The sequence below is a fragment of the Pteropus vampyrus genome, unplaced genomic scaffold (assembly GCF_000151845.1).
Source record: "Pteropus vampyrus isolate Shadow unplaced genomic scaffold, Pvam_2.0 Scaffold86, whole genome shotgun sequence".
In the NCBI taxonomy this organism is placed as follows: Eukaryota; Metazoa; Chordata; class Mammalia; order Chiroptera; family Pteropodidae; genus Pteropus; species Pteropus vampyrus.
In genome coordinates this window covers 5,342,716-5,350,530 of record NW_011888867.1, presented here as the reverse complement: position 1 = coordinate 5,350,530, position 7,815 = coordinate 5,342,716, and the positions used below count along the sequence as shown (strand labels likewise).

Genomic DNA, 7,815 nt, shown 5'->3' with positions numbered 1-7,815 from the left:
TATGGCCAGTTACTGTGCTAAGTCCTTTGAGTGCATTATCTCACTTAGCCTTCAAGACAGTCCTGTGAAAGGGACACTATTTTTTCCCAATTGTAAACGAAGAGATTGAGATTTAGAAATTGAAGAGATTGAGATTCTCTAAGGCTGCAGAGGGGAGATTCAGATCTGTCTGACAAGATCATGTGCTTTCAACTCTATGCCTTTCTTGCCTCAATGTGCTCAGGAAATCTAGGTGAGATCCGTGAAAACAAAATGAGAGCCCTTATCTTAAAGTTGAGAATGGGTGGGATTTGAAGGTCGAGGAGTCTTTTGATTGCAAAGGCAATGAAGATGTTTTGATTCTAAATGGACAAATCTCGCACTTTTCTGACAGTAAAAACAGAGTTAACAAACTGGCTATCGCAAAAACGTAACACGGAGCTGCAAAGAACGTACAGATAGGTTTGAGGATTCAGATTAGTTGGCTGTAAGAAGTAATCTTCAAATTGCACGCATCCTCCTATGGCATGTTCAGAAACTCCGCCCAAGCAGAGCACGGAGGGACCCTGGCCCTAAGGACACTCACAGGATGATTCTCAGATGCTGTGATATAATAGAAAATAAATATTTGGTCTTCATATCTGGTTCCTAAAACCCTTGGAATCTCCAGAGTAATGAGAGCGTCTTCTGTATGCTAATGAGATGACTAGTGACTGGGGGCCCCTAGATTGCTTCAGGATGGGAGATGACCCCCAGAAAGATCAAGGCATGATCGGGGGTTGGAACTTTCAGCCTGGCCGCAGACCTTGGAGGGGAAGCAAGAGGCTAGAGATGGAGTCAATCACCAACGGCCAGTGATTTAATCAGTCATGCCTATGTAACGAGACCCCTATAAAACCCCGTAAATGACCGGGTTGGAGAGCTTCCAGCTTGGTGAACATACCAAAGTGCCGCGAGGGTGGCCCTCTTGGAGAGGGCGGGGGTTCCACGTACCCCCCGCCCCAGGGCCTTCGCCTCTGCACCTGCTCCATCTAGCTGTTCCCAAGTTATAGCTTTTATAAATAAATAAATAAATAAATAAACCCTGTACATGGAAGTGAAGACTGTTCTTGAGTTCCGTGAGCCATTCTAGCAAGTTGTTGAACCCGAGGAGGGAGTCTTGGAAACCCCCAGTTCACAGCTGGTCGGTCAGAGGTATAGGGGGCCTGAGACTTGCAGTTGACATCTGAAGTCAGGGCCGTAAGCCCTCATCCTGTGGGGTCTGCACTAACTCTGGGTTGTTGAGTTGAATTGCTGGACACCCAGTTGGTGTCAGAGTCAGAGAAGTGGGTGGGAAAAGGCAGCACATGTTTGTCGTCACGAAGTAAAAACCCCACACGTTTGGTATCCGAAGTGTCTAATAATAGACCACATGCCAAGTCATCTTCTTTCTTCTTCCCTCTCTCCTGATCCTTAGGAAATATTCTGTGAAGGCCAAGGGTGCCAGCAGACGTCCAGAGAGCCTGACCCATATCCAACATCAGAGCCACATGTGGCTGCAGCTCAGTTCTGAATGACATTCCAGAACGAACAGATGGTAATCTGTCCCGATTTGGTGATGGGCCTTGTGGTCAGAGAGATGTCACACAGCCTGTACCAGAAACCATTTGGATTATGGGAAAACTGCTCAGCGTCAGTAAACCTGCTGAACGACTCTCTTTCCTTCTAAATTTTAGCACATCCCATTACGTTGAGAACTATTTGACATATGCTGGACGTACCAGTGAATAAAATGTAATTCCTGCCTTGAAAGTCTGGTAAGGAAATTGATGAAACCACCAGTCTGAACAGTGGTGATAAGTGCACTATGAGTGCTCGAGAGGGCAGCCCGACTTTTGGGGATGGGTGAGTGGTAGCAGGGAGAAGCCTGGGGTAGTGGAGGTGATCTTTAAGCTAAGACCTGAAGCACAGGTAAGCAGGGAGCATCGGGAAGGCGAAAGGCTGGGGGTAAGTTGGAAGGATGTGTAAAGAACTGAAAGATTGCGTTAGCTGTAGCAGGAGCGTGTTTAAAGGGTGTGGGGAGAGACAACAGAGAAGGTTGGAATGACATGCAGGGTTGCTGTCACGTAGAATCTTGAATGTCAGCTTAGGTAAGATTTGTGTCCCCAAAGTAATAGGAAGATGGTGACCGGTATTAAGCAGAAGCTCTGGCTCATAGAAAGGGACTCCGGCTACAGAGGGAAAAAGGACCGTAGGTGGGGGTTCAGTTCGCAAGGCAGTTTAGAAAGCCCTGCCAGAAATCAGGGTGACATGATGTTGGTCAGGAATACCGGGAGCCCAGTTCTCAAATACGGGAAAAGGACTCTTGGGGCTAATTATTTTGGAGGCAGAATCCGTAGTCCAAGGTGATCAATGAGATGTAGGGACAATGGAAGGGGAGGAGTCGAGGAAGATGCGCTGTTTGGGGTGTAGGCAGCTGGGGGAAGGTTAGAACCAATCGGGAGGAAGGGTGACACAGGCAGAAGAGGGAGGCAGAGTGGGAGCTTTAGATTTTGAGGTGCTTGTGCCGGGTGAGAGCCAGGTTGTTAGGAGGCAATGGATAGATGGGGTCTGGAGACACGTACGTGTTGTCAAGCACGTAAACTATGCACACAGATGAGGCCGTCCAGGACGTTGTGTTTAAAGTGAGAAGAGCGAAACCTTTCTTCACAAAACCTGCAAGGAAAGGGTGACCAGAAGGGCTGGTGAAACAGGGTAGTGTCTGGGAAGCCAAGGAAGAAAGTGTTTCAGGGTTGGGGGAGCGTTCGGCACTTGCTAAGATGCCGAGCACCAATGAGGAAGGGTGCACTTCCTTGATGGTGGTAAGAGCTACAGAGAAAAAGGTGGGGGAGGCTGTCGGTGGTGCCCTTTTAAGAAAGATGGTTAAGAAAGTTTCAGGAAGATGTGACATTTAGGCAGTCTTAAGGTAAGGGAACCAGCTTTGTGGCTATCTGGGGGCAGAGAACAAGTGCAAAGGCCCTGGGGTGAGAGGGTGCGTGATGCGTTGGACGTGCAGCCAGGAGGCAAAGGGAACAAGGTCAAGAGTAGGAGGAGATGAAGTTGGCCTTTGGCAGAGCCAGGGGACTTGAGCCATCTTTTCTGCTAGACTGCTGCTTTGTAGCCCCTGGAAGTACTAACTTCAGTTTAGGGTATAGAAGCAGTTGATTTTTCTTTTTTTTTTTTTAGTCCTTCAAGGTGCCAAGGGACTTTGAAAGCTCAGGTCACAGTAAGAAAGTATCTCTTTTAGCAAAGCTGTGTTCCCTTCCACCTCCGCTTGCAGGCTAACCAGCTCTAGTCTGGCTGCCTGTCACTCATCTTTCTCTTCTAGGACTTGACTGAAAGCAGCAACAAGTAACCAGCAATAGTTCTCTGACTCTCTAATGCAAACCATAGCTCAGAAACTGGAGAAAGCTATATTCGTTTGAAATGTGTTTAGCATCAACTAATAGAAAGTGTGACTAACAATAGCTTAAATGTGTAGTTTTATTGTTATTGTATTTTTTCTTTTAAAATCTCATATAACAAGTTGAGAGAGGCCATCCAGCATCTGGGGATGCTGCTTGAAGATGCCAGAAAGGATCCAGAAACTTCTCTCTATCTGTCCCTCTTGGACAGGAAGGACACACGCCAACTTCAAATTACTTACCTTTGAGGAGGAGATAGAGGCATACGCTAGGGGAGCTTTAATTTCTTTTTTTTCCACGTCAAAGTGATGTTTAAATTGCTATTTCTCTAAACAGTTGCGTTGAAACATTTCCCCAACATGGGCAGTTTCCCTTTTCTAGCAAGAAAGGCCTCACGGCGGGATCAGACACGACGGGAATGAGGAATCGCAGGATTCTGAGAGAGGATGAGGGAACTGGAGGCTGGAAGCTGCAAATGAAGGCGCCCGGGCCCTGACAGGCAGCCCTGAACGCTCGGCCCCGAACGCTGAGATTCTTTTTCCATCTTAACAATTTGAAAAGCAGCATGTGTACCACGGGCTGGTCCCCAGCTATTCAGGAGACATGGAAGGGGCCAAAAGCCTAACAGGGACAGATGAACAACGATGCAGGAGAGTGGAGAAGAGAAACCACAGAGTCTATGCCCCAAAGAACTGAAGACAGGGACTCGAATATATCCTTGGACACAAAGGTTCCTGGCAGTGCTTTTCATAATAGCCAAACAGTGGAAATAAGGCAAGTATTCACTGACGGGTGACTGGGTAAACAAAAAATGGTATATCCATACAATAGGATATTATTCAGCCATGTAAAGGAATGAAATTCTGACACACGCCACAATGTGAATAAACCTTGAAAACATTATGCTACGTGAAATGAGCCAGTCACCAAAGACCACATTTTATATGATTCCTTTTATATGAAATGTCCAGAATGGGCAAATGCATAGAGACAGGAAATAGATTAGAGTTTATCAGGGCAGAGGAGAATGGGGAATTATTACTTAATGGGTAAAGAGTTTCTGCTGGAGGTGCTGAAATGGTTTTGGGATTAGAGGTGGTGGTTGCACAACATTATGACTGTACTAATGGCCCATGAATTGTACACTTTAAGATGCTTAATTTTGTTGTGTGATTCCGACCTAAAAGGAGGTGGAGGGGGTCACTGATATTGGGGCTGCAGTTCTCAGATCTCGTCCTACAGAAAAGCCACCCAGGGGGAGCATTTGTGATCTTGCTTCCTGGTATGTCGTCAGTTTGGCTCAAATAAACTCATAAAAAGTCAAAAAAAGAAGAAATAAAGGAGGAAAAAAAGCCACCCAAGAAGGCGAGTCTGTCGTTTAGATGTCGGGCCCTTGAATGTGCCATTTTGATAAGCAGCCCAGGAGATTTTGACATAGTCAGGGCAGGACAGCACTTCGAAGCCCATGGGCCAGAGTATCGGATAGAACATCCAACGGAGTCATTTGCCTGTCTTGATGGAGAGGGGAGAGATGGCGGTTCCAGGTGCCAACGTCTTTGGTACATGAAGGGACCCAACAGGGTGTCTGTAGGTGAAGAGAGCTAAATAACATGAACCTTAAAGGGAACGAGGGTTACAGAATAATCGGGTGCTGATGATAATGAGGTGGCAGTGGTGACTCAAGAGGAAGCTGGCCTCACATCGGGGGAGAGAAAGGTCGCCATCAGACATCAGCAGCTCCAGGTTCAATTAAGATGAAGAGCATGTTTCCTGATGTCTTAGTTTCCTGTCGCTGCCATAACAAAACACCACGGACCGAATGGCTAAACAAGGGAAATTACTTTTCTCACGGTTCTGAGGGCCGGAAGTCCACCCAGGCTCATGGTGTCGGAAGGCCTCCCTCCGTGGCTTGCATATTGCCTCCTCCCTGCTGCATCCTCACACAGCTTTCTTCCGGTGGACATGTCCCTGGTGTCTCTCCCTTCTCCTATAAGGACACCCGTCCTATCGGATTAGGGCCCAGCCTCACGACCTCATCTAACCTTCATTACTTAAAGGCCCGTCACATTGGGGGGTTAAGGCTTCAACGAATGATTTTGAGAGGAACACAACACAGTTCGTAACACTGGAAAATGTGGAGGCCTTTGTCAGCCATAGGACAGGGAACTTAGGGACCAAATGGAAAGAACAAATTATAAGGCCCAAGTGCCTTAGGACTCAGCCACACAATTTCTCGGCAGAAACGGCCAACTTTTAAGAGTCAAAGGAGAAACTGAGTTGACACAAAAATGGTTTCGCAGCTCCACGTGAAAGTCTGGGCAACTTTCTTTCCTCGTCCCCTCTCCCCTTCCTTGTTTTCTCCTTTTCCCTACTTTCCCTCCTTCTTTCTCCTTCTTCCTCTTACCTTATGACCAGGAAACGCTTCTTAAAAAAAAAAAAAAAAAATTCCCCAGTTAAGCAGCCCGCGAAATCAAGGTGGGACATTGTTTTACTTTTATTTTCATACTCTGCAGGTTTTTGTTTCTTTAGGCATTTTTAGAAAAGTATTAAGTGTAGAAATTAACAGAAAATTAGATCAGAAATTGAACAGAAAAATATGGCTTCCTAAGAAGAGTCTGAATGGCATGCGGCTTTCTATGGGTCTTTTTTTTGGCTCCAGGAAACGTGCCACCGTGAGGGAGGTTTTCCTTTCAGTCGGGAGCCGTCTACCCCCGGGAGGGCTGCACTGATTTTTCTGGATGGCTCTGGGAGCAGCTGCTAAATGTCCCTTTGAAGAGGGGCCCAGTGTCTACACAGACCACTCCGCAGCGCTGCAGGAGCCTGATGTGTGGGAAGGTGACTGCGCCTGGGCTGTTTAGTCCCCAAAGTTAATGCTGAGCCATCCTGTGCCCCGCTTGGCGAGGAGCTGGCTCTCTGGGAAAGCAGCGGTGAAACAGACCAAATAGAGTCACATCGGGGTCTCCTCTGATGCTTCGGGAAGGACAGGAGCTTTCCAGGGAGTGGCGCATGCTGCAGGGCTGGCACCGTCTGCGTTACCCCAAACATGTGAAGGGGCCGGAGGGCGCTGGAGGAGAGGGGCCACCAGGGGTTTTGCAGTGAAGGAAGCTTAGGATGGGAGAGACGCACCTCCGCTAGCTCGGGCTGCTGCGGAGGAGCAGGGAGGCCCCGACACGCCCCCTTCCGGCCAGCCGCACATCCTCCGCTCCCGGGCTTTCTGGGGAGGGAGGGAGGGCCCTTGTTTTTTTGTATTTGTTTTTTTAGATTTATTTTGTTTAATTGTGATAAAATATGCATAACATAAAACGTATCATTTTAACTATTTTTAAGAGCACAGTTGATGTGCATTAAATGCATTCACATTGCTGTGTGACCATCACCACCATCCATCCGCAGAAATTTTTCACATTTCTAAACTGAAACCCTATCCCTATTCAACTCCTATTCCCCATTGCCTCCTTCCCCCAGCCCCTGGCACCCACCACTCTGCTTTATGTCTCCATGAATTTGACTATTCATCTGAGTGGAATCATCTAATATTTGTCCTCTGTGTCTGGCTTTTTTACACAGCTTAAATCTTCAAGGTTCATCTATGCTGTACCATGAGCCGGAATTTCCTTCCTTTTAAAGGCTGAGTAGTATTCCACTGCACTGCGTGAATATACCACTTTTTGTGTATCCATTCATCCCCTGATGGGCATTTGGGTTGTTTCCACCTTTGGTGATTGTGAATGCATGCTCTCGTGCACATTGTACAAACACCTGTTCGAGTCCCTGCTTTCAATTCTTTCGGGCATAAACTCAGAAGTGGGGAAGAGTATGGTGGACACAGAAAGACAGAAAATGCTAGTTCACTAAAAGAGAAGTTGAAACAATAGGTGATAATAAACCACTTATGTAATGTTTGCTATGGGTCAAACACTGTTCTAAGTACTTTATGTGGATCGAATCATTAATTTTTACAACATATGAACTAGTCTTCTTATTCTCATTTTATTTAAATTTTTATTTATTTATTTATTTAGTTTTATTGATTAGGCGAGGCACCGTTGGTTGACCTCACAGATTGCAAGGACCTTGTTAACTTACAATCCCTTATTTTTTAAAAAAGGTTTTTACGCCTACAGCACTTGGTCTTCCTAGGTGGTCTCCCATCCAAGTACTAACCAGGCCCGACCCTACTTAGATTCCGAGATCAGACGGGATGGAGCTTGTTCAGGGTGGCATGGCCACAGACTCTTATTCCCATTTTATAGAGGAGACACTCAGACACACATTGTCTCATATTAAGTAGCTCACCCAAGGTCACAGAGTAAGCTGGGGCATTCTTGTTCCTCCTGTGTTTCTCCCCTTACTTCTGCTGTTTTGGCCATTAGAACCCCACGAGACAGTTTCCATGAAGAAAACTTTCAATTAT

The 7,815-nt window shown here is 46.6% G+C and overlaps 1 pseudogene; it reads right to left on the bottom strand.

Moving 5' to 3' along the window:
* Nucleotides 1–7,516: 7,516 nt before the first annotated feature.
* Nucleotides 7,517–7,635, bottom strand: LOC111742121 (annotated as a pseudogene).
* Nucleotides 7,636–7,815: the final 180 nt, after the last annotated feature.